We start from the raw sequence: 26,303 nt of genomic DNA, 5'->3' as shown, positions 1-26,303 counted from the left end.
ATGGATAGACGTGAAATGTAAGTTGTCAAAATATTTATTGCCTTACAATTCTCGGAGGTAGGGGTGTGTTTCCTGGGGTTTCAAAATCTATTTCACTAAAAAGGTTTGTAACAAATCCTGCAAAGTGTTCAGCCCGTACCGGGCGACCTGGCTGTCGTCAGCCTCTGCGTACAAGGAGTGGTGGGCCATTAGCCGAATGTGTGTTAACCGACACGCGTGGAGCAATTCCGCATCCGTCTGCTTCTGTGGCAAAGCGGGTGCCCGCTCCTGTCCTACGGACACGTTCCACAGAGGGGGGAGGCACAATTAGTTTTCCTGAATCCGGGATGTTCGTTTTGAGTTCGTTTTGTGATGCGTCTCCTCATAATTTGAGGCATGGGTAGCGTGTGAATTCCTAGTTAAAATTCTCACAGTTAAAAAGGCAAAACTTCTCCCGAGAAAAAAAATTTCAAATTTGATTGCATAATGAAACGAGGCCTGTTTTTCTGCACAGAAACGATTTGTGGGAATCGTCCTGAATTACAAGCGTGTATACCCAGATGTGTACACTCCAAGTTGGCAGATAGGCTGCAGCAGCAATGTAAAGCATGCTTTAAGGTGAAAGATGGCTGTAACTGTGATGAAAACTTTAAGGTTCGTACTAGATGCTTTTAAAGTAGGATTTTTCACAGGCAGGCGCAGCGGCAATTTTAGAGCCGAGTGGTGCCGAATATTACCCATTTACAGACAGAATTCTCGGTACTGTCTTAGATTTACATCGAATTTCTATCAAATGAGCCACCTAGCCTTCCTATATAGTATATTTTGGTGCCCCGATATTACTTGGCGTATTTCATAAGTATACCTTTTATGGCCGTTTCTCGTGCTTTTCCGAGAGAGCTGCTTTACTTTTTCATAGTTGCACGGTTTTTGAATGCCTCTTCTGCCTTTCAGATCTTCTCTTTCTCCTACGCCTTAAATACTCGTACAAGAACGTGCAGAAAATGTTATGTGCAGCTGTAACGTGCTTTGGGGTTTTTTTTGGTAGGATGAAATGGAAATACTGGGACTGGCGATCCAGAAGTCTGAAGAAGCCACCGTAAAGGACCGTCCCAGTGACTACCGTCGAGTTAGGATTATTAAAAGCACCAAAGCGACACGCTCGTAGAGATGGGGACTACCTCTGGACACGTGTTAATCCCGGTCAGGTGTCCTCGGGATACAGATGGTCTGCGCTTCCTGCTCTGACAAGACAGAAGCGATGAGCTTCAGGATGAGCTCCTGAAGACAAGAAAGAGGCCAGGTGCCGGGGTTCTTGTCTCTTTGTTTGTTTGTTTGTTTGTTTGTTTTGGGCGGGGGGTGGCGGGCGGGCGGGCGGGCGTGTGGCTTCCAAAACAGGGTGCGCGGTTGACTGCAGGTGGCAGCCTGCAGAGCTCTTTTGCTGCCTGACCTCGCCTTTTCTTTGTCACTCCTCTTTCATGGCATCTGCGCTGAAAGCCGGGGCGGTCAACGAAGAGACGTGGACAAAACGGGACGAACCGGCGCCGCTTCTGCCTGTTTTCCAGGCTTTGCCACGAACCAAGGAGCATCATCAGCCTCGTCACTGGTGGCGGCGAGTCCTGAGGTGGCTTAGGTGAGTCGAGCCTTCCAGGAACGTCCGTTGTCCGTAGCCTACGGCGTGTCATTTGGACGTCAGTCGGAAGGAGGTTTCCCTTTCTGAAAGGGCACCGGTTTCTCGTGCCAAGCGGTTGCCTCTCCTGAAGTTCCCACGAGAGGGGATCCTCGGAGACGATGCGCTGGGCAGCAGAAGTCATCAGCGAGGAGACGTCGCGCGCTCTATTAAATAGGGACAAAAAGAAAGACGATGTCCTTCCAAAGGCCCGAGCGCGGCACCTCTTCCGACGGCCGATGGCATGGCCGGCCTTTGGGCTCTGGGTCCCCCGTAACAGCGGGGACACGGCCAAACCCTGTTCCTCTGCGTGTTCGGCACAGCCAAAAGCCTTGGCCGGTCCGCCGGTCGTTTTCGGTAGCCTGGTGGATCGCGGCACCGGGGATTGGATTTCCCCCCGCCAAAAGTACAGCCGTTTGGGGAATCTCTTACCTTCCTGGTTTTTTCTATCGTAAAGGAGACTTTAAAAAAAGGGTTAAAGTCGTATAACGTGCAAACTGACTTGCAGGCTTTAAACGGCAACCGTCCACCGGCTGTAGCCTACAGCGTCTTAGGCGTCCCTAAGCGGCGAGGTATTTGTTCCAAATCTTTGAAAAGAGAGGCGACTGAAGGTAACGGGTTGGGTTTTTGGTTGGGTTTTTTTTCTAGTTTTTTTGTTTTTTGTTTTTCCCCCCCCTTTTCTTTAGGCGGAGCGCTCTGAAGAACCTGATTTCTGCCTGGCTTTCAGCGTCGCGTTTCCCCGGCAGTGCGGTAGCATCTCTCTCGGGCAGTGCCGCCGGCCAGATGTCCCTCCTCCTTGGGTAGGAGAGAAAGCAGCCCCCGGTCAAATGACAACTGCGCGTTCTGGAGACGGAGAGCGCAACGGTGGGGGTTCGGAGCTGTGCCAGTTGAATTAGCGCCGAAGAAAAAACCCGAGGCTTTTCTAGCGTGAGTATTTTTCTTGGCCGTATCTAAACGCGCGCAGAGCTTTCCAGCGGCAGGGAAAGGGAAGGGAGGAGGCGCTTCCCCCCAGCGGGCGGAGGGTTTGTTACGCTGTTAGGCTGAGAAGGTGTTGCAAGTGGCACGGGTCAGTCTGAATAGGGACCTGAAGCGTCGGGATGGCTCCGGCTTTGGCAGGCCGTGCCGTCTTTGGAGCGGAGCTGTTTCCCCGCAATCCTCCTGTAGCTCAGCTCCTGTCCTGTCCCTCGGCCGGAGGGAATTCCTCTACTCTCTTCGGTGCTCTTTCGTTTGATGATGCTGATCTCCGGTTGGGGTTTGCTGTTTGTTTTGCAGGTGCCTCGTTGTCCGCGTCTCGTGCTGCTCGACAGATGCCCCGGCCCGGGTTTGCAGCCGGTGGTGGAGCCGCCTGAGGGGAAGGGGCCAGCCCTGGGTCTGGTCGTTCGGTGCATTTTTTGGGGCGAATTAAAAAAACCGGTGCGTGTGGGGGGGGGGGGGGGGTGGTGTGATGATGTCATTTGGGGCAGCCGGATGTCAGCGGGGGAGCGACGGTGCGGCGGAGGAGCAGGTGAGTGGGGGTTAAGTGGGGTTCCCCCCACAAGAGGGTGGGTCACGGCCCCCAAACGCCTGAAAACTTGGTGCGGGGCAGGTGGTTGGGGTTTTGGGCGGTGGTGTTTAAAAAATGTTAAAAGCTGTATATGCGGGGGTGAGGCATTGGAGTAGAGAACAATCTCTCATTTTTCTGTGTGTTGAAAACTAATATTCCCTTACGTATATAAAAGGAGTTCAAAATACCAACCCGTATCTCTAAGGATTCTGTATTATTTAATGGGAGTTTAGACGACGGAAAGATTTTTTAAAAGATTTATTTATAAAGAGAGATTGAAGCGTCAAAGCGGATGTCTGGACAGGTCGCTAGTCCAATTGGATGTTGTCTATCGTGCGTGTTAATCTGTAAGTCTAAACAGATGTGACTCTTAGCAGAGGTTCTGTCGAAGTGTATCAAGAGCATCCGTTTTCCCTAAGTCTTACCCACGGGTCGGTCAGTGCGGAGGCGTAAACGCCTGTGCTGTAGATGGTTCCAGACTGCAAAGAGAGCCTATCGCTAGAAGGGATTTCCAAACTGGCCCTCCCCTCTGCTCTCTCTTGCCGGCGTCCAAGCGCTTTCAAAAGCGCTTTAAGCAGGAGTGTTGATTCCCAGGAGGATAGGGAAGCTCTACAGAGAGACTTAGGTAGATTGGATCGTTGGGCCAACATCAGTGGTATGAGTTTCAACAAGGGCGAGCGCCAGGTTCTGCGCGTGGGCCACAATAACCCCGAGCAGCGCTACAGGCTTGGGGAAATGTGGCTGGAAAACCACCTGGAAGAAAGAGACCTGGGGGTTCTAATGGACAAGCGGCTGAACGTGAGCCGGCAGTGTGCCCAGGTGGCCACGAAAGCCAACGGCATCCTGGCTTGTGTTAGAAACAGCGTGAGCAGCAGAAGTAGGGAGGCGATTGTGCCCCTGTACTCGGCACTGGTGAGGCCACACCTGGAGTATTGCGTCTGGTTTTGGGCACCTCAATCCAAGAGAGATGTCGAGGTGCTGGAGCGAGTGCAGAGGAGGGCAACGAAGCTGGTGAAGGGCCTGGAAAACAAATCCTATGAAGAGCGGTTGAAGGAGCTGGGACTGTTTAGTATGAGGAAGAGGGGGCTGAGGGGAGACCTCGTCACTCTCTAAACCTACTTGAAAGGACACTGTAGAGAGGTCGGTGCTGGTCTCCTGGCACGGGTAGGTAATGACAGAACGAGAGGGAACGGCTTCAAGCTCCAACAGGGTAGGTTTAGACTGGACATTAGGAAAGAATGTTTCACAGAGGGAGTGGTCGGGCATTGGAACAGGCTACCCAGGGAGGTGGTCGAGTCACCATCCCTGGATGTGTTTAAGAACCGTTGAGATGTGGTGTTGGGGGATATGGTGTAGGGGAGAACTTTGTAGAGTAGGGTAGATGGTTGGACTCGATGATCCCAAGGGTCTCTTGCAACCTAGACGATTCTATGATTCTATGAAAAGCAGCCCCTTCCCCCGTTTCCCCTCCCGCCCTGGGGAGCTGGATCGGTGCAGCGGGACAGGAGGAAAAAAACGCAGCCCCGTTTTCCTGCAGGGACGCAAAGCTCCCCGATGTCTCTGTGGTGGATAAGGCGGCACCCCCGCCTGCCTTCCTGGACGCCGGCGGACTGGCTGCTGTCGCCCCCACGGCCCCCGGGGCCACGCGCAGAGCGCCGCGGCGTCCCTGGGGCTGGTTGCGGGGCGAACACCGGAGGTTTTTGGCGCCGAGGCGACGGCTGCGGCTGCCCGGGCTGCGAGCGGGGACAGGGCAGAGAGCGGGAAGGCCTGCCCGCCGGTAAGTGGTCACGGTCCCTGGGTGGAGGGAAGCGGGCTGAGAGCGGTCACCGCTCATGGCCCCGGTGAGGTCTCAGAGGGGGACAAGGAAGGGGGCGTGGGCGTGGGCGCTGCCCGGTGCTTTCCGCCCGCTGCGGACCGGTCCGCAGCGATTTCTGGGCTGGCCGCCGTTTTCCCCCGGCCCCCTCCGGTTCCGGAGCGGCTCGGCCCGCCCATACCGCGCGCCCATTGGTCGCGGTGCCGTAAGCGGCGTCCGTCCTCTAGGAGCCCCCGTCCCATTGGTCGATCGCGCCGTCAATCTCCAGCGCCTCCCAGTCCGGCCAATCGGAGCGCGGCAGGCGATCCGACCAATCGGAGCGGGGCGGTCGCGTTGTGATTGGCTCGTCCTCCTGTCAATCCGCCCGGGGGCGGTTGCCATGGTGAGGAAGCCCCGCCCGGTCGCGCATGCGCAGTAGTAAGGACGGCGCCGCCCTCACTACTGCGCATGCGCCACCGGGCGGGGCGTCCTCACCATGGCAACCGCCATTGACGTCCCACTCCGGCCAATCGGAGCGCGGCAGGCGATCCGACCAATCGGAGCGCGGCGGTCGCGTTGTGATTGGCTCGTCCTCCTGTCAATCCGCCCGGGGGCGGTTGCCATGGTGAGGAAGCCCCGCCTGGTCGCGCATGCGCAGTAGTAAGGGCGGCGCCGTGCTCGCTACTGCCGCCTTGTGGACAAAAATCGGTACTGCAGGTGGGGGGCGCGCATGCGCAGTGGAAAGAGTGGCGCCGCCCTCGCTGCTGCCGCCGCTTGTGGACAAAAAGCGGTACTGCAGGTACGGGGGTAGGGGGGTCCGGCCGCATGCGCAGTGGACGGGGGGGGGGGGGGCGCTGCGCTCGCCCCTGCCGCCCGTGCCAGCAGAAACCGGCGCTGCAGCTCGGCGGATGCGGGGGGGGAAGGCGGAGCCCTGGGAGGTTCCATTTTCCCCAAATTGGGGAAAATTATTCAATTTGGGGTTTTTTTCGGTGCTTTTCCGCAACGGAAAAGACTTCAGGGTTTTGTTAGGGTTTTTCTTGCCCTTCCCCGCCGCCGGGGACGGCGCCCATGCGGGGGCTGACGCTGCAGAACCGTAAATTGAACCCCCAAATTGAACCCCGAACATGAATAACATTTTCCCCAATTTGGGGAAAAGGGAACCTTCCCCGGTCCCGCCTCCCCCCGCTCCCCGAGCCGCACCGCCGGTTTCTGCTGGCACGGGCGGCAGCGGCGGCGAGCGCAGCGCCCCCCTTTCTACTGGGCATGCGCGTCCCCGTCCCCCCCCCGCCCTGTACCTGCGTACCTGCAGTACCGCTTTTTGTCCACGAGGGGGCAGTAGCGAGCACGGCGCCGCCCTCACTACTGCGCATGCGCCACCGGGCGGGGCGTCCTCACCATGGCAACCGCCATTGACGTCCCACTCCGGCCAATCGGAGCGCGGCAGGCGATCCGACCAATCGGAGCGCGGCGGTCGCGTTGTGATTGGCTCGTCCTCCTGTCAATCCGCCCGGGGGGCGGTTGCCATGGTGAGGAAGCCCCGCCCGGTCGCGCATGCGCAGTAGTAAGGACGGCGCCGTCCTCACTACTGCGCATGCGCGACCGGGCGGGGCGTCCTCACCATGGCAACCGCCCCCTGGCGGATTGACAGGAGGACGAGCCAATCACAGCGCGACCGCCGCGCTCCGATTGGTCGGATCGCCTGCCGCGCTCCGATTGGCCGGGGTGGGAGGCGCTGAAGATTGACGGCGCGACCGACCAATGGGACGGGCTCCCCGAGGACGGAAGCCGCTTCCGGCGCCGTGACCAATGGGCGCGCCGCATGGGCGGGCCGAGCCGCTCCGGAAGCGGAGGGGGCCGGGGGAAAATGGCGGCGCGCGCAGAAGCGGCTGCGGCGCGGCGCGGCGCGGACCGCACCGCACCGGACCGGCGCGGGCGGAAAGCACCGGGCAGCCGGACAGCGTCGCGGTGCCGCTGGACAGCGTCGCGGTGCCGCTGGACAGCGTCGCGAGGCAGCTGGACAGCGTCGAGGCCAGCGGGGGGGCGCGGGGAAGGCGGCCGGGGTCCCGAGGCGGCTCCGAGGGGAGACGGCGTTGCGGGGGGGCGGGCTGAGGCGTCTGGGGAGGTGCTCGCGGCTCCTGGGGCTGGCAAACGGGCTCGCGTGGCTGGTGTTGGGGCTTCAGCCGGAGAGGGAGTCGTGTGGCTTTGGGCTGAGGGGCGGGGGTGGAGTCCGGCGTTTTGGGGACTCGAGCAGAGGCTCAGCGGCTGGGTTTTGGGGCTCGGAAGGGGGCAGTAAGTGATGCGGTTTGGGGGCGGAGAGCAGAAGCCGTTTTGGCTGGTTCTGCAGGGGGGGTGGGCAGGAGGGCGTTGGGGGCTGCGGGGGAAAGCAGGGGCTGGGCGGGCTGCGGGGTGCTCAAACAGCAGGTGAGGTTTTCAAATCTGCAACTTGTAACTGTTGCAGCTTTGTTCTGGCTTCCTCCATTTTTGCAAAAGCTTCTGTTGCTAGACAGAGCATTCCTCTGTGTATCAGCTACTTGAGCTAGTTTATTTCAATGCGTCTGATCAGGTTTGTCTGTTCAGCAAAGTGGCATTTAAAGGTGACGTTTCACCGGATGCCAGCGGCTGTGCCTTATTTCCAGTATAAAGATGTATTCCCCAAATATCAGAGTGGGATATAACAACTGCAGCTGGTCAAAAGTAACACTGAAATGCAAAATTTAGAATTTCTTTTTTCCCATTGGCTCCTCCTCAGTATGAACACAAAGTTAATTTCTATTCTTAATTCCTATTTATGCTACATATATGAAGGATGAACGCGAGGAAAGGAGACCATAAAATACTGGCCTATTGCTATTTGTATGCTGTGCTTTGAACAGAAGAGACAAAACTGTCCTTTTTGTGAAATAATACTGGCTGTATCAGTGCCGTCCTCGTGTTTTTATTCAAAAATGTGAGATTTGTTGCCCCGAATGGTGAGAGTAGTTTTTGTTAATGGAAGTCGCAAGAGGTTCTGCCACCTTAAAAACCATAGAATCGTAGAATGGTTAGAGTTGGAAGGGACCTTCAAGATCATCGTGTTGCAGCCCCCCTGCCTTGGGCAGGGACGCCTCCACTAGAGCGGGTTGCTCAAAGCCCCGTCCAGCCTGGCCTTAAACACTTCCAGGGATGGGGCATCCACAGCTTCCCCGGGCAACCTGTTCCAGTGCCTCACCACCCTCACGGTAAAGAATTTCCTCCTAACATCTAGTCTGAATCTCCCCTCTTCCGATTTAAAACCGTTACCCCTTGTCCTGTCGCTACCTTTCCCGACAGAGAGTCCCTCTCCGGCTCTCCCGTAGGCTCCCTTCAGATATTGGAAGGCTGCTCTGAGGTCTCCCCGGAGCCTTCTCTTCTCCAGGCTGAACAACCCCAGCTCTCTCAGTCTCTCTTCACAGGGGAGGTGCTCCGTCCCTCCGATGGTTTTCGTGGCCCTCCGCTGGGCCCCTTCCAACACGTCCTTCCCGTGTCGAGGACTCCAAAGCTGGACACCGTACGCCAGGTGGGGTCTCGCGCGCGCAGAGTAGAGGGGGGTAGAATCGCCTCCCGTGACCCGCTGGCCACGCTTCTCTTGATGCAGCCCAGGGTGGGGTTGGCTTTCTGGGCTGCCAGCGCGCGTTGCCGGCTCGTACTGACATGTAATAATGCTACTGACGTACCGTTAGCAGCCTCGTGTTAAAAGAAGCGAGAAGCTGTAATATCCTTAATTTAGACAGTTTTTACGTGAAATGGTGCATCCTCACTGTTTCGTCACTTTCAGGAGCGAGCAATTGACCGAGAGCAGGAGAGAGACCTTTTCCAGCAAGAGATAGGGAAGCCGGAACAACAGCTTAAGGTTCCACAAAGGATTCGGCCTGTCAGCGAGCATCAAACCGGAGAGGTAACGCGCGCTATTGCTTGTACTCAAGGGATCTAAATGGTACGCTGACAGCCGTTCGGATACCCTAGGGAAGCTGTTTTATGGTGTCCCTAACCTGCATCCGTTCGCAAGGCAGGAAAGGAAATCCCCCGAGATGAAAGGCTACGGTGTCGGGGGAACGTGGGGAAAGTGTGTTCTGGGTGTTTTTTGAGTCGGTCGGTTGGATGTTTTTAGTAGCAGACACACAGAAGCCTCGTAACTTTCAAAAAGACTCCCTCGCGTAACTTAATTTAGAAAATGGGGTTTTCAAAAGCCCGTGGAAACATTCAGGACTCCTGTAGCGATTCCCCCTGCTCTTGCGTCCTTTTGTGACATCCTGTTGGTAGCACGGGTACGGGCACCGCAGGAACGCAGTGACCAAGGGGTCACAGCCGAGACGTAGCGGCGCTCTCTGCGTGCGCCTCCCCGGGAGACGTCTGTCTCCCCTGAAACAATCTGGTGACCGCAGAAGGGCAGCTCGAGGAAGTCACAGCAACCTCTTAGGCCCAGCAAAAGCCAGAAAAGCGACAGCGGTGCAAACGCTGTGTGTTGTGAAGCTTTTTGCCTGTCTTGTTTGGTGACCTTTGGGTCAATTGAACTGCATTTTATTTTTTGGTGGGTTTTCTCCTGTCTTGCTTTTAGAGCAAGGCTGATATTTTTGCGTGATTCTCTCGCCCGATTTTCAGTCTTCAGCTTCTTCTCAGGTGGCACTGCGATTTTCAAAGAAAAGCTCTTCCTTTCGGTTCAGTTCAGTTGCTGTCGTTCGGTTCTTAAATGGTAGCAACGTTTAGTATTCTATATTAGATAGTTTATGACCACAGACAGTAATGGGACATACATGGATAGACGTGAAATGTAAGTTGTCAAAATATTTATTGCCTTACAATTCTCGGAGGTAGGGGTGTGTTTCCTGGGGTTTCAAAATCTATTTCACTAAAAAGGTTTGTAACAAATCCTGCAAAGTGTTCAGCCCGTACCGGGCGACCTGGCTGTCGTCAGCCTCTGCGTACAAGGAGTGGTGGGCCATTAGCCGAATGTGTGTTAACCGACACGCGTGGAGCAATTCCGCATCCGTCTGCTTCTGTGGCAAAGCGGGTGCCCGCTCCTGTCCTACGGACACGTTCCACAGAGGGGGGAGGCACAATTAGTTTTCCTGAATCCGGGATGTTCGTTTTGAGTTCGTTTTGTGATGCGTCTCCTCATAATTTGAGGCATGGGTAGCGTGTGAATTCCTAGTTAAAATTCTCACAGTTAAAAAGGCAAAACTTCTCCCGAGAAAAAAAATTTCAAATTTGATTGCATAATGAAACGAGGCCTGTTTTTCTGCACAGAAACGATTTGTGGGAATCGTCCTGAATTACAAGCGTGTATACCCAGATGTGTACACTCCAAGTTGGCAGATAGGCTGCAGCAGCAATGTAAAGCATGCTTTAAGGTGAAAGATGGCTGTAACTGTGATGAAAACTTTAAGGTTCGTACTAGATGCTTTTAAAGTAGGATTTTTCACAGGCAGGCGCAGCGGCAATTTTAGAGCCGAGTGGTGCCGAATATTACCCATTTACAGACAGAATTCTCGGTACTGTCTTAGATTTACATCGAATTTCTATCAAATGAGCCACCTAGCCTTCCTATATAGTATATTTTGGTGCCCCGATATTACTTGGCGTATTTCATAAGTATACCTTTTATGGCCGTTTCTCGTGCTTTTCCGAGAGAGCTGCTTTACTTTTTCATAGTTGCACGGTTTTTGAATGCCTCTTCTGCCTTTCAGATCTTCTCTTTCTCCTACGCCTTAAATACTCGTACAAGAACGTGCAGAAAATGTTATGTGCAGCTGTAACGTGCTTTGGGGTTTTTTTTGGTAGGATGAAATGGAAATACTGGGACTGGCGATCCAGAAGTCTGAAGAAGCCACCGTAAAGGACCGTCCCAGTGACTACCGTCGAGTTAGGATTATTAAAAGCACCAAAGCGACACGCTCGTAGAGATGGGGACTACCTCTGGACACGTGTTAATCCCGGTCAGGTGTCCTCGGGATACAGATGGTCTGCGCTTCCTGCTCTGACAAGACAGAAGCGATGAGCTTCAGGATGAGCTCCTGAAGACAAGAAAGAGGCCAGGTGCCGGGGTTCTTGTCTCTTTGTTTGTTTGTTTGTTTGTTTGTTTTGGGCGGGGGGTGGCGGGCGGGCGGGCGGGCGTGTGGCTTCCAAAACAGGGTGCGCGGTTGACTGCAGGTGGCAGCCTGCAGAGCTCTTTTGCTGCCTGACCTCGCCTTTTCTTTGTCACTCCTCTTTCATGGCATCTGCGCTGAAAGCCGGGGCGGTCAACGAAGAGACGTGGACAAAACGGGACGAACCGGCGCCGCTTCTGCCTGTTTTCCAGGCTTTGCCACGAACCAAGGAGCATCATCAGCCTCGTCACTGGTGGCGGCGAGTCCTGAGGTGGCTTAGGTGAGTCGAGCCTTCCAGGAACGTCCGTTGTCCGTAGCCTACGGCGTGTCATTTGGACGTCAGTCGGAAGGAGGTTTCCCTTTCTGAAAGGGCACCGGTTTCTCGTGCCAAGCGGTTGCCTCTCCTGAAGTTCCCACGAGAGGGGATCCTCGGAGACGATGCGCTGGGCAGCAGAAGTCATCAGCGAGGAGACGTCGCGCGCTCTATTAAATAGGGACAAAAAGAAAGACGATGTCCTTCCAAAGGCCCGAGCGCGGCACCTCTTCCGACGGCCGATGGCATGGCCGGCCTTTGGGCTCTGGGTCCCCCGTAACAGCGGGGACACGGCCAAACCCTGTTCCTCTGCGTGTTCGGCACAGCCAAAAGCCTTGGCCGGTCCGCCGGTCGTTTTCGGTAGCCTGGTGGATCGCGGCACCGGGGATTGGATTTCCCCCCGCCAAAAGTACAGCCGTTTGGGGAATCTCTTACCTTCCTGGTTTTTTCTATCGTAAAGGAGACTTTAAAAAAAGGGTTAAAGTCGTATAACGTGCAAACTGACTTGCAGGCTTTAAACGGCAACCGTCCACCGGCTGTAGCCTACAGCGTCTTAGGCGTCCCTAAGCGGCGAGGTATTTGTTCCAAATCTTTGAAAAGAGAGGCGACTGAAGGTAACGGGTTGGGTTTTTGGTTGGGTTTTTTTTCTAGTTTTTTTGTTTTTTGTTTTTCCCCCCCCTTTTCTTTAGGCGGAGCGCTCTGAAGAACCTGATTTCTGCCTGGCTTTCAGCGTCGCGTTTCCCCGGCAGTGCGGTAGCATCTCTCTCGGGCAGTGCCGCCGGCCAGATGTCCCTCCTCCTTGGGTAGGAGAGAAAGCAGCCCCCGGTCAAATGACAACTGCGCGTTCTGGAGACGGAGAGCGCAACGGTGGGGGTTCGGAGCTGTGCCAGTTGAATTAGCGCCGAAGAAAAAACCCGAGGCTTTTCTAGCGTGAGTATTTTTCTTGGCCGTATCTAAACGCGCGCAGAGCTTTCCAGCGGCAGGGAAAGGGAAGGGAGGAGGCGCTTCCCCCCAGCGGGCGGAGGGTTTGTTACGCTGTTAGGCTGAGAAGGTGTTGCAAGTGGCACGGGTCAGTCTGAATAGGGACCTGAAGCGTCGGGATGGCTCCGGCTTTGGCAGGCCGTGCCGTCTTTGGAGCGGAGCTGTTTCCCCGCAATCCTCCTGTAGCTCAGCTCCTGTCCTGTCCCTCGGCCGGAGGGAATTCCTCTACTCTCTTCGGTGCTCTTTCGTTTGATGATGCTGATCTCCGGTTGGGGTTTGCTGTTTGTTTTGCAGGTGCCTCGTTGTCCGCGTCTCGTGCTGCTCGACAGATGCCCCGGCCCGGGTTTGCAGCCGGTGGTGGAGCCGCCTGAGGGGAAGGGGCCAGCCCTGGGTCTGGTCGTTCGGTGCATTTTTTGGGGCGAATTAAAAAAACCGGTGCGTGTGTGTGGGGGGGGGGGTGGTGTGATGATGTCATTTGGGGCAGCCGGATGTCAGCGGGGGAGCGACGGTGCGGCGGAGGAGCAGGTGAGTGGGGGTTAAGTGGGGTTCCCCCCACAAGAGGGTGGGTCACGGCCCCCAAACGCCTGAAAACTTGGTGCGGGGCAGGTGGTTGGGGTTTTGGGCGGTGGTGTTTAAAAAATGTTAAAAGCTGTATATGCGGGGGTGAGGCATTGGAGTAGAGAACAATCTCTCATTTTTCTGTGTGTTGAAAACTAATATTCCCTTACGTATATAAAAGGAGTTCAAAATACCAACCCGTATCTCTAAGGATTCTGTATTATTTAATGGGAGTTTAGACGACGGAAAGATTTTTTAAAAGATTTATTTATAAAGAGAGATTGAAGCGTCAAAGCGGATGTCTGGACAGGTCGCTAGTCCAATTGGATGTTGTCTATCGTGCGTGTTAATCTGTAAGTCTAAACAGATGTGACTCTTAGCAGAGGTTCTGTCGAAGTGTATCAAGAGCATCCGTTTTCCCTAAGTCTTACCCACGGGTCGGTCAGTGCGGAGGCGTAAACGCCTGTGCTGTAGATGGTTCCAGACTGCAAAGAGAGCCTATCGCTAGAAGGGATTTCCAAACTGGCCCTCCCCTCTGCTCTCTCTTGCCGGCGTCCAAGCGCTTTCAAAAGCGCTTTAAGCAGGAGTGTTGATTCCCAGGAGGATAGGGAAGCTCTACAGAGAGACTTAGGTAGATTGGATCGTTGGGCCAACATCAGTGGTATGAGTTTCAACAAGGGCGAGCGCCAGGTTCTGCGCGTGGGCCACAATAACCCCGAGCAGCGCTACAGGCTTGGGGAAATGTGGCTGGAAAACCACCTGGAAGAAAGAGACCTGGGGGTTCTAATGGACAAGCGGCTGAACGTGAGCCGGCAGTGTGCCCAGGTGGCCACGAAAGCCAACGGCATCCTGGCTTGTGTTAGAAACAGCGTGAGCAGCAGAAGTAGGGAGGCGATTGTGCCCCTGTACTCGGCACTGGTGAGGCCGCACCTGGAGTATTGCGTCCGGTTTTGGGCACCTCAATCCAAGAGAGATGTCGAGGTGCTGGAGCGAGTGCAGAGGAGGGCAACGAAGCTGGTGAAGGGCCTGGAAAACAAATCCTATGAAGAGCGGTTGAAGGAGCTGGGACTGTTTAGTATGAGGAAGAGGGGGCTGAGGGGAGACCTCGTCACTCTCTAAACCTACTTGAAAGGACACTGTAGAGAGGTCGGTGCTGGTCTCCTGGCACGGGTAGGTAATGACAGAACGAGAGGGAACGGCTTCAAGCTCCAACAGGGTAGGTTTAGACTGGACATTAGGAAAGAATGTTTCACAGAGGGAGTGGTCGGGCATTGGAACAGGCTACCCAGGGAGGTGGTCGAGTCACCATCCCTGGATGTGTTTAAGAACCGTTGAGATGTGGTGTTGGGGGATATGGTGTAGGGGAGAACTTTGTAGAGTAGGGTAGATGGTTGGACTCGATGATCCCAAGGGTCTCTTGCAACCTAGACGATTCTATGATTCTATGAAAAGCAGCCCCTTCCCCCGTTTCCCCTCCCGCCCTGGGGAGCTGGATCGGTGCAGCGGGACAGGAGGAAAAAAACGCAGCCCCGTTTTCCTGCAGGGACGCAAAGCTCCCCGATGTCTCTGTGGTGGATAAGGCGGCACCCCCGCCTGCCTTCCTGGACGCCGGCGGACTGGCTGCTGTCGCCCCCACGGCCCCCGGGGCCACGCGCAGAGCGCCGCGGCGTCCCTGGGGCTGGTTGCGGGGCGAACACCGGAGGTTTTTGGCGCCGAGGCGACGGCTGCGGCTGCCCGGGCTGCGAGCGGGGACAGGGCAGAGAGCGGGAAGGCCTGCCCGCCGGTAAGTGGTCACGGTCCCTGGGTGGAGGGAAGCGGGCTGAGAGCGGTCACCGCTCATGGCCCCGGTGAGGTCTCAGAGGGGGACAAGGAAGGGGGCGTGGGCGTGGGCGCTGCCCGGTGCTTTCCGCCCGCTGCGGACCGGTCCGCAGCGATTTCTGGGCTGGCCGCCGTTTTCCCCCGGCCCCCTCCGGTTCCGGAGCGGCTCGGCCCGCCCATACCGCGCGCCCATTGGTCGCGGTGCCGTAAGCGGCGTCCGTCCTCTAGGAGCCCCCGTCCCATTGGTCGGTCGCGCCGTCAATCTCCAGCGCCTCCCAGTCCGGCCAATCGGAGCGCGGCAGGCGATCCGACCAATCGGAGCGGGGCGGTCGCGTTGTGATTGGCTCGTCCTCCTGTCAATCCGCCCGGGGGCGGTTGCCATGGTGAGGAAGCCCCGCCCGGTCGCGCATGCGCAGTAGTAAGGACGGCGCCGCCCTCACTACTGCGCATGCGCCACCGGGCGGGGCGTCCTCACCATGGCAACCGCCATTGACGTCCCACTCCGGCCAATCGGAGCGCGGCAGGCGATCCGACCAATCGGAGCGCGGCGGTCGCGTTGTGATTGGCTCGTCCTCCTGTCAATCCGCCCGGGGGCGGTTGCCATGGTGAGGAAGCCCCGCCTGGTCGCGCATGCGCAGTAGTAAGGGCGGCGCCGTGCTCGCTACTGCCGCCTTGTGGACAAAAATCGGTACTGCAGGTGGGGGGCGCGCATGCGCAGTGGAAAGAGTGGCGCCGCCCTCGCTGCTGCCGCCGCTTGTGGACAAAAAGCGGTACTGCAGGTACGGGGGTAGGGGGGTCCGGCCGCATGCGCAGTGGACGGGGGGGGGGGGGGCGCTGCGCTCGCCCCTGCCGCCCGTGCCAGCAGAAACCGGCGCTGCAGCTCGGCGGATGCGGGGGGGGAAGGCGGAGCCCTGGGAGGTTCCATTTTCCCCAAATTGGGGAAAATTATTCAATTTGGGGTTTTTTTCGGTGCTTTTCCGCAACGGAAAAGACTTCAGGGTTTTGTTAGGGTTTTTCTTGCCCTTCCCCGCCGCCGGGGACGGCGCCCATGCGGGGGCTGACGCTGCAGAACCGTAAATTGAACCCCCAAATTGAACCCCGAACATGAATAACATTTTCCCCAATTTGGGGAAAAGGGAACCTTCCCCGGTCCCGCCTCCCCCCGCTCCCCGAGCCGCACCGCCGGTTTCTGCTGGCACGGGCGGCAGCGGCGGCGAGCGCAGCGCCCCCCTTTCTACTGGGCATGCGCGTCCCCCCCCCCCCCCCGCCCTGTACCTGCGTACCTGCAGTACCGCTTTTTGTCCACGAGGGGGCAGTAGCGAGCACGGCGCCGCCCTCACTACTGCGCATGCGCCACCGGGCGGGGCGTCCTCACCATGGCAACCGCCATTGACGTCCCACTCCGGCCAATCGGAGCGCGGCAGGCGATCCGACCAATCGGAGCGCGGCGGTCGCGTTGTGATTGGCTCGTCCTCCTGTCAATCCGCCCGGGGGGCGGTTGCCATGGTGAGGAAGCCCCGCCCGGTCGCGCATGCGCAGTAGTAAGGACGGCGCCGTCCTCACTACTGCGCATGCGCGACCGGGCGGGGCGTCCTCACCATGGCAACCGCCCCCTGGCGGATTGACAGGAGGACGAGCCAATCACAGCGCGACCGCCGCGCTCCGATTGGTCGGATCGCCTGCCGCGCTCCGATTGGCCGGGGTGGGAGGCGCTGAAGATTGACGGCGCGACCGACCAATGGGACGGGCTCCCCGAGGACGGAAGCCGCTTCCGGCGCCGTGACCAATGGGCGCGCCGCATGGGCGGGCCGAGCCGCTCCGGAAGCGGAGGGGGCCGGGGGAAAATGGCGGCGCGCGCAGAAGCGGCTGCGGCGCGGCGCGGCGCGGACCGCACCGCACCGGACCGGCGCGGGCGGAAAGCACCGGGCAGCCGGACAGCGTCGCGGTGCCGCTGGACAGCGTCGCGGTGCCGCTGGACAGCGTCGCGAGGCAGCTGGACAGCGTCGAGGCCAGCGGGGGGGCGCGGGGAAGGCGGCCGGGGTCCCGAGGCGGCTCCGAGGGGAGACGGCGTTGCGGGGGGGCGGGCTGAGGCGTCTGGGGAGGTGCTCGCGGCTCCTGGGGCTGGCAAACGGGCTCGCGTGGCTGGTGTTGGGGCTTCAGCCGGAGAGGGAGTCGTGTGGCTTTGGGCTGAGGGGCGGGGGTGGAGTCCGGCGTTTTGGGGACTCGAGCAGAGGCTCAGCGGCTGGGTTTTGGGGCTCGGAAGGGGGCAGTAAGTGATGCGGTTTGGGGGCGGAGAGCAGAAGCCGTTTTGGCTGGTTCTGCAGGGGGGGTGGGCAGGAGGGCGTTGGGGGCTGCGGGGGAAAGCAGGGGCTGGGCGGGCTGCGGGGTGCTCAAACAGCAGGTGAGGTTTTCAAATCTGCAACTTGTAACTGTTGCAGCTTTGTTCTGGCTTCCTCCATTTTTGCAAAAGCTTCTGTTGCTAGACAGAGCATTCCTCTGTGTATCAGCTACTTGAGCTAGTTTATTTCAATGCGTCTGATCAGGTTTGTCTGTTCAGCAAAGTGGCATTTAAAGGTGACGTTTCACCGGATGCCAGCGGCTGTGCCTTATTTCCAGTATAAAGATGTATTCCCCAAATATCAGAGTGGGATATAACAACTGCAGCTGGTCAAAAGTAACACTGAAATGCAAAATTTAGAATTTCTTTTTTCCCATTGGCTCCTCCTCAGTATGAACACAAAGTTAATTTCTATTCTTAATTCCTATTTATGCTACATATATGAAGGATGAACGCGAGGAAAGGAGACCATAAAATACTGGCCTATTGCTATTTGTATGCTGTGCTTTGAACAGAAGAGACAAAACTGTCCTTTTTGTGAAATAATACTGGCTGTATCAGTGCCGTCCTCGTGTTTTTATTCAAAAATGTGAGATTTGTTGCCCCGAATGGTGAGAGTAGTTTTTGTTAATGGAAGTCGCAAGAGGTTCTGCCACCTTAAAAACCATAGAATCGTAGAATGGTTAGAGTTGGAAGGGACCTTCAAGATCATCGTGTTGCAGCCCCCCTGCCTTGGGCAGGGACGCCTCCACTAGAGCGGGTTGCTCAAAGCCCCGTCCAGCCTGGCCTTAAACACTTCCAGGGATGGGGCATCCACAGCTTCCCCGGGCAACCTGTTCCAGTGCCTCACCACCCTCACGGTAAAGAATTTCCTCCTAACATCTAGTCTGAATCTCCCCTCTTCCGATTTAAAACCGTTACCCCTTGTCCTGTCGCTACCTTTCCCGACAGAGAGTCCCTCTCCGGCTCTCCCGTAGGCTCCCTTCAGATATTGGAAGGCTGCTCTGAGGTCTCCCCGGAGCCTTCTCTTCTCCAGGCTGAACAACCCCAGCTCTCTCAGTCTCTCTTCACAGGGGAGGTGCTCCGTCCCTCCGATGGTTTTCGTGGCCCTCCGCTGGGCCCCTTCCAACACGTCCTTCCCGTGTCGAGGACTCCAAAGCTGGACACCGTACGCCAGGTGGGGTCTCGCGCGCGCAGAGTAGAGGGGGGTAGAATCGCCTCCCGTGACCCGCTGGCCACGCTTCTCTTGATGCAGCCCAGGGTGGGGTTGGCTTTCTGGGCTGCCAGCGCGCGTTGCCGGCTCGTACTGACATGTAATAATGCTACTGACGTACCGTTAGCAGCCTCGTGTTAAAAGAAGCGAGAAGCTGTAATATCCTTAATTTAGACAGTTTTTACGTGAAATGGTGCATCCTCACTGTTTCGTCACTTTCAGGAGCGAGCAATTGACCGAGAGCAGGAGAGAGACCTTTTCCAGCAAGAGATAGGGAAGCCGGAACAACAGCTTAAGGTTCCACAAAGGATTCGGCCTGTCAGCGAGCATCAAACCGGAGAGGTAACGCGCGCTATTGCTTGTACTCAAGGGATCTAAATGGTACGCTGACAGCCGTTCGGATACCCTAGGGAAGCTGTTTTATGGTGTCCCTAACCTGCATCCGTTCGCAAGGCAGGAAAGGAAATCCCCCGAGATGAAAGGCTACGGTGTCGGGGGAACGTGGGGAAAGTGTGTTCTGGGTGTTTTTTGAGTCGGTCGGTTGGATGTTTTTAGTAGCAGACACACAGAAGCCTCGTAACTTTCAAAAAGACTCCCTCGCGTAACTTAATTTAGAAAATGGGGTTTTCAAAAGCCCGTGGAAACATTCAGGACTCCTGTAGCGATTCCCCCTGCTCTTGCGTCCTTTTGTGACATCCTGTTGGTAGCACGGGTACGGGCACCGCAGGAACGCAGTGACCAAGGGGTCACAGCCGAGACGTAGCGGCGCTCTCTGCGTGCGCCTCCCCGGGAGACGTCTGTCTCCCCTGAAACAATCTGGTGACCGCAGAAGGGCAGCTCGAGGAAGTCACAGCAACCTCTTAGGCCCAGCAAAAGCCAGAAAAGCGACAGCGGTGCAAACGCTGTGTGTTGTGAAGCTTTTTGCCTGTCTTGTTTGGTGACCTTTGGGTCAATTGAACTGCATTTTATTTTTTGGTGGGTTTTCTCCTGTCTTGCTTTTAGAGCAAGGCTGATATTTTTGCGTGATTCTCTCGCCCGATTTTCAGTCTTCAGCTTCTTCTCAGGTGGCACTGCGATTTTCAAAGAAAAGCTCTTCCTTTCGGTTCAGTTCAGTTGCTGTCGTTCGGTTCTTAAATGGTAGCAACGTTTAGTATTCTATATTAGATAGTTTATGACCACAGACAGTAATGGGACATACATGGATAGACGTGAAATGTAAGTTGTCAAAATATTTATTGCCTTACAATTCTCGGAGGTAGGGGTGTGTTTCCTGGGGTTTCAAAATCTATTTCACTAAAAAGGTTTGTAACAAATCCTGCAAAGTGTTCAGCCCGTACCGGGCGACCTGGCTGTCGTCAGCCTCTGCGTACAAGGAGTGGTGGGCCATTAGCCGAATGTGTGTTAACCGACACGCGTGGAGCAATTCCGCATCCGTCTGCTTCTGTGGCAAAGCGGGTGCCCGCTCCTGTCCTACGGACACGTTCCACAGAGGGGGGAGGCACAATTAGTTTTCCTGAATCCGGGATGTTCGTTTTGAGTTCGTTTTGTGATGCGTCTCCTCATAATTTGAGGCATGGGTAGCGTGTGAATTCCTAGTTAAAATTCTCACAGTTAAAAAGGCAAAACTTCTCCCGAGAAAAAAAATTTCAAATTTGATTGCATAATGAAACGAGGCCTGTTTTTCTGCACAGAAACGATTTGTGGGAATCGTCCTGAATTACAAGCGTGTATACCCAGATGTGTACACTCCAAGTTGGCAGATAGGCTGCAGCAGCAATGTAAAGCATGCTTTAAGGTGAAAGATGGCTGTAACTGTGATGAAAACTTTAAGGTTCGTACTAGATGCTTTTAAAGTAGGATTTTTCACAGGCAGGCGCAGCGGCAATTTTAGAGCCGAGTGGTGCCGAATATTACCCATTTACAGACAGAATTCTCGGTACTGTCTTAGATTTACATCGAATTTCTATCAAATGAGCCACCTAGCCTTCCTATATAGTATATTTTGGTGCCCCGATATTACTTGGCGTATTTCATAAGTATACCTTTTATGGCCGTTTCTCGTGCTTTTCCGAGAGAGCTGCTTTACTTTTTCATAGTTGCACGGTTTTTGAATGCCTCTTCTGCCTTTCAGATCTTCTCTTTCTCCTACGCCTTAAATACTCGTACAAGAACGTGCAGAAAATGTTATGTGCAGCTGTAACGTGCTTTGGGGTTTTTTTTGGTAGGATGAAATGGAAATACTGGGACTGGCGATCCAGAAGTCTGAAGAAGCCACCGTAAAGGACCGTCCCAGTGACTACCGTCGAGTTAGGATTATTAAAAGCACCAAAGCGACACGCTCGTAGAGATGGGGACTACCTCTGGACACGTGTTAATCCCGGTCAGGTGTCCTCGGGATACAGATGGTCTGCGCTTCCTGCTCTGACAAGACAGAAGCGATGAGCTTCAGGATGAGCTCCTGAAGACAAGAAAGAGGCCAGGTGCCGGGGTTCTTGTCTCTTTGTTTGTTTGTTTGTTTGTTTGTTTTGGGCGGGGGGTGGCGGGCGGGCGGGCGGGCGTGTGGCTTCCAAAACAGGGTGCGCGGTTGACTGCAGGTGGCAGCCTGCAGAGCTCTTTTGCTGCCTGACCTCGCCTTTTCTTTGTCACTCCTCTTTCATGGCATCTGCGCTGAAAGCCGGGGCGGTCAACGAAGAGACGTGGACAAAACGGGACGAACCGGCGCCGCTTCTGCCTGTTTTCCAGGCTTTGCCACGAACCAAGGAGCATCATCAGCCTCGTCACTGGTGGCGGCGAGTCCTGAGGTGGCTTAGGTGAGTCGAGCCTTCCAGGAACGTCCGTTGTCCGTAGCCTACGGCGTGTCATTTGGACGTCAGTCGGAAGGAGGTTTCCCTTTCTGAAAGGGCACCGGTTTCTCGTGCCAAGCGGTTGCCTCTCCTGAAGTTCCCACGAGAGGGGATCCTCGGAGACGATGCGCTGGGCAGCAGAAGTCATCAGCGAGGAGACGTCGCGCGCTCTATTAAATAGGGACAAAAAGAAAGACGATGTCCTTCCAAAGGCCCGAGCGCGGCACCTCTTCCGACGGCCGATGGCATGGCCGGCCTTTGGGCTCTGGGTCCCCCGTAACAGCGGGGACACGGCCAAACCCTGTTCCTCTGCGTGTTCGGCACAGCCAAAAGCCTTGGCCGGTCCGCCGGTCGTTTTCGGTAGCCTGGTGGATCGCGGCACCGGGGATTGGATTTCCCCCCGCCAAAAGTACAGCCGTTTGGGGAATCTCTTACCTTCCTGGTTTTTTCTATCGTAAAGGAGACTTTAAAAAAAGGGTTAAAGTCGTATAACGTGCAAACTGACTTGCAGGCTTTAAACGGCAACCGTCCACCGGCTGTAGCCTACAGCGTCTTAGGCGTCCCTAAGCGGCGAGGTATTTGTTCCAAATCTTTGAAAAGAGAGGCGACTGAAGGTAACGGGTTGGGTTTTTGGTTGGGTTTTTTTTCTAGTTTTTTTGTTTTTTGTTTTTCCCCCCCCTTTTCTTTAGGCGGAGCGCTCTGAAGAACCTGATTTCTGCCTGGCTTTCAGCGTCGCGTTTCCCCGGCAGTGCGGTAGCATCTCTCTCGGGCAGTGCCGCCGGCCAGATGTCCCTCCTCCTTGGGTAGGAGAGAAAGCAGCCCCCGGTCAAATGACAACTGCGCGTTCTGGAGACGGAGAGCGCAACGGTGGGGGTTCGGAGCTGTGCCAGTTGAATTAGCGCCGAAGAAAAAACCCGAGGCTTTTCTAGCGTGAGTATTTTTCTTGGCCGTATCTAAACGCGCGCAGAGCTTTCCAGCGGCAGGGAAAGGGAAGGGAGGAGGCGCTTCCCCCCAGCGGGCGGAGGGTTTGTTACGCTGTTAGGCTGAGAAGGTGTTGCAAGTGGCACGGGTCAGTCTGAATAGGGACCTGAAGCGTCGGGATGGCTCCGGCTTTGGCAGGCCGTGCCGTCTTTGGAGCGGAGCTGTTTCCCCGCAATCCTCCTGTAGCTCAGCTCCTGTCCTGTCCCTCGGCCGGAGGGAATTCCTCTACTCTCTTCGGTGCTCTTTCGTTTGATGATGCTGATCTCCGGTTGGGGTTTGCTGTTTGTTTTGCAGGTGCCTCGTTGTCCGCGTCTCGTGCTGCTCGACAGATGCCCCGGCCCGGGTTTGCAGCCGGTGGTGGAGCCGCCTGAGGGGAAGGGGCCAGCCCTGGGTCTGGTCGTTCGGTGCATTTTTTGGGGCGAATTAAAAAAACCGGTGCGTGTGGGGGGGGGGGGGGGGTGGTGTGATGATGTCATTTGGGGCAGCCGGATGTCAGCGGGGGAGCGACGGTGCGGCGGAGGAGCAGGTGAGTGGGGGTTAAGTGGGGTTCCCCCCACAAGAGGGTGGGTCACGGCCCCCAAACGCCTGAAAACTTGGTGCGGGGCAGGTGGTTGGGGTTTTGGGCGGTGGTGTTTAAAAAATGTTAAAAGCTGTATATGCGGGGGTGAGGCATTGGAGTAGAGAACAATCTCTCATTTTTCTGTGTGTTGAAAACTAATATTCCCTTACGTATATAAAAGGAGTTCAAAATACCAACCCGTATCTCTAAGGATTCTGTATTATTTAATGGGAGTTTAGACGACGGAAAGATTTTTTAAAAGATTTATTTATAAAGAGAGATTGAAGCGTCAAAGCGGATGTCTGGACAGGTCGCTAGTCCAATTGGATGTTGTCTATCGTGCGTGTTAATCTGTAAGTCTAAACAGATGTGACTCTTAGCAGAGGTTCTGTCGAAGTGTATCAAGAGCATCCGTTTTCCCTAAGTCTTACCCACGGGTCGGTCAGTGCGGAGGCGTAAACGCCTGTGCTGTAGATGGTTCCAGACTGCAAAGAGAGCCTATCGCTAGAAGGGATTTCCAAACTGGCCCTCCCCTCTGCTCTCTCTTGCCGGCGTCCAAGCGCTTTCAAAAGCGCTTTAAGCAGGAGTGTTGATTCCCAGGAGGATAGGGAAGCTCTACAGAGAGACTTAGGTAGATTGGATCGTTGGGCCAACATCAGTGGTATGAGTTTCAACAAGGGCGAGCGCCAGGTTCTGCGCGTGGGCCACAATAACCCCGAGCAGCGCTACAGGCTTGGGGAAATGTGGCTGGAAAACCACCTGGAAGAAAGAGACCTGGGGGTTCTAATGGACAAGCGGCTGAACGTGAGCCGGCAGTGTGCCCAGGTGGCCACGAAAGCCAACGGCATCCTGGCTTGTGTTAGAAACAGCGTGAGCAGCAGAAGTAGGGAGGCGATTGTGCCCCTGTACTCGGCACTGGTGAGGCCACACCTGGAGTATTGCGTCCGGTTTTGGGCACCTCAATCCAAGAGAGATGTCGAGGTGCTGGAGCGAGTGCAGAGGAGGGCAACGAAGCTGGTGAAGGGCCTGGAAAACAAATCCTATGAAGAGCGGTTGAAGGAGCTGGGACTGTTTAGTATGAGGAAGAGGGGGCTGAGGGGAGACCTCGTCACTCTCTAAACCTACTTGAAAGGACACTGTAGAGAGGTCGGTGCTGGTCTCCTGGCACGGGTAGGTAATGACAGAACGAGAGGGAACGGCTTCAAGCTCCAACAGGGTAGGTTTAGACTGGACATTAGGAAAGAATGTTTCACAGAGGGAGTGGTCGGGCATTGGAACAGGCTACCCAGGGAGGTGGTCGAGTCACCATCCCTGGATGTGTTTAAGAACCGTTGAGATGTGGTGTTGGGGGATATGGTGTAGGGGAGAACTTTGTAGAGTAGGGTAGATGGTTGGACTCGATGATCCCAAGGGTCTCTTGCAACCTAGACGATTCTATGATTCTATGAAAAGCAGCCCCTTCCCCCGTTTCCCCTCCCGCCCTGGGGAGCTGGATCGGTGCAGCGGGACAGGAGGAAAAAAACGCAGCCCCGTTTTCCTGCAGGGACGCAAAGCTCCCCGATGTCTCTGTGGTGGATAAGGCGGCACCCCCGCCTGCCTTCCTGGACGCCGGCGGACTGGCTGCTGTCGCCCCCACGGCCCCCGGGGCCACGCGCAGAGCGCCGCGGCGTCCCTGGGGCTGGTTGCGGGGCGAACACCGGAGGTTTTTGGCGCCGAGGCGACGGCTGCGGCTGCCCGGGCTGCGAGCGGGGACAGGGCAGAGAGCGGGAAGGCCTGCCCGCCGGTAAGTGGTCACGGTCCCTGGGTGGAGGGAAGCGGGCTGAGAGCGGTCACCGCTCATGGCCCCGGTGAGGTCTCAGAGGGGGACAAGGAAGGGGGCGTGGGCGTGGGCGCTGCCCGGTGCTTTCCGCCCGCTGCGGACCGGTCCGCAGCGATTTCTGGGCTGGCCGCCGTTTTCCCCCGGCCCCCTCCGGTTCCGGAGCGGCTCGGCCCGCCCATACCGCGCGCCCATTGGTCGCGGTGCCGTAAGCGGCGTCCGTCCTCTAGGAGCCCCCGTCCCATTGGTCGGTCGCGCCGTCAATCTCCAGCGCCTCCCAGTCCGGCCAATCGGAGCGCGGCAGGCGATCCGACCAATCGGAGCGGGGCGGTCGCGTTGTGATTGGCTCGTCCTCCTGTCAATCCGCCCGGGGGCGGTTGCCATGGTGAGGAAGCCCCGCCCGGTCGCGCATGCGCAGTAGTAAGGACGGCGCCGCCCTCACTACTGCGCATGCGCCACCGGGCGGGGCGTCCTCACCATGGCAACCGCCATTGACGTCCCACTCCGGCCAATCGGAGCGCGGCAGGCGATCCGACCAATCGGAGCGCGGCGGTCGCGTTGTGATTGGCTCGTCCTCCTGTCAATCCGCCCGGGGGCGGTTGCCATGGTGAGGAAGCCCCGCCTGGTCGCGCATGCGCAGTAGTAAGGGCGGCGCCGTGCTCGCTACTGCCGCCTTGTGGACAAAAATCGGTACTGCAGGTGGGGGGCGCGCATGCGCAGTGGAAAGAGTGGCGCCGCCCTCGCTGCTGCCGCCGCTTGTGGACAAAAAGCGGTACTGCAGGTACGGGGGTAGGGGGGTCCGGCCGCATGCGCAGTGGACGGGGGGGGGGGGGGGCGCTGCGCTCGCCCCTGCCGCCCGTGCCAGCAGAAACCGGCGCTGCAGCTCGGCGGATGCGGGGGGGGAAGGCGGAGCCCTGGGAGGTTCCATTTTCCCCAAATTGGGGAAAATTATTCAATTTGGGGTTTTTTTCGGTGCTTTTCCGCAACGGAAAAGACTTCAGGGTTTTGTTAGGGTTTTTCTTGCCCTTCCCCGCCGCCGGGGACGGCGCCCATGCGGGGGCTGACGCTGCAGAACCGTAAATTGAACCCCCAAATTGAACCCCGAACATGAATAACATTTTCCCCAATTTGGGGAAAAGGGAACCTTCCCCGGTCCCGCCTCCCCCCGCTCCCCGAGCCGCACCGCCGGTTTCTGCTGGCACGGGCGGCAGCGGCGGCGAGCGCAGCGCCCCCCTTTCTACTGGGCATGCGCGTCCCCCCCCCCCCCCGCCCTGTACCTGCGTACCTGCAGTACCGCTTTTTGTCCACGAGGGGGCAGTAGCGAGCACGGCGCCGCCCTCACTACTGCGCATGCGCCACCGGGCGGGGCGTCCTCACCATGGCAACCGCCATTGACGTCCCACTCCGGCCAATCGGAGCGCGGCAGGCGATCCGACCAATCGGAGCGCGGCGGTCGCGTTGTGATTGGCTCGTCCTCCTGTCAATCCGCCCGGGGGCGGTTGCCATGGTGAGGAAGCCCCGCCCGGTCGCGCATGCGCAGTAGTAAGGACGGCGCCGTCCTCACTACTGCGCATGCGCGACCGGGCGGGGCGTCCTCACCATGGCAACCGCCCCCTGGCGGATTGACAGGAGGACGAGCCAATCACAGCGCGACCGCCGCGCTCCGATTGGTCGGATCGCCTGCCGCGCTCCGATTGGCCGGGGTGGGAGGCGCTGAAGATTGACGGCGCGACCGACCAATGGAACGGGCTCCCCGAGGACGGAAGCCGCTTCCGGCGCCGTGACCAATGGGCGCGCCG

The sequence above is a fragment of the Numenius arquata genome, chromosome 3 (genome assembly GCF_964106895.1).
Source record: "Numenius arquata chromosome 3, bNumArq3.hap1.1, whole genome shotgun sequence".
Lineage (NCBI taxonomy): Eukaryota > Metazoa > Chordata > Aves > Charadriiformes > Scolopacidae > Numenius > Numenius arquata.
Note: the sequence above shows the minus strand (reverse complement) of the source record.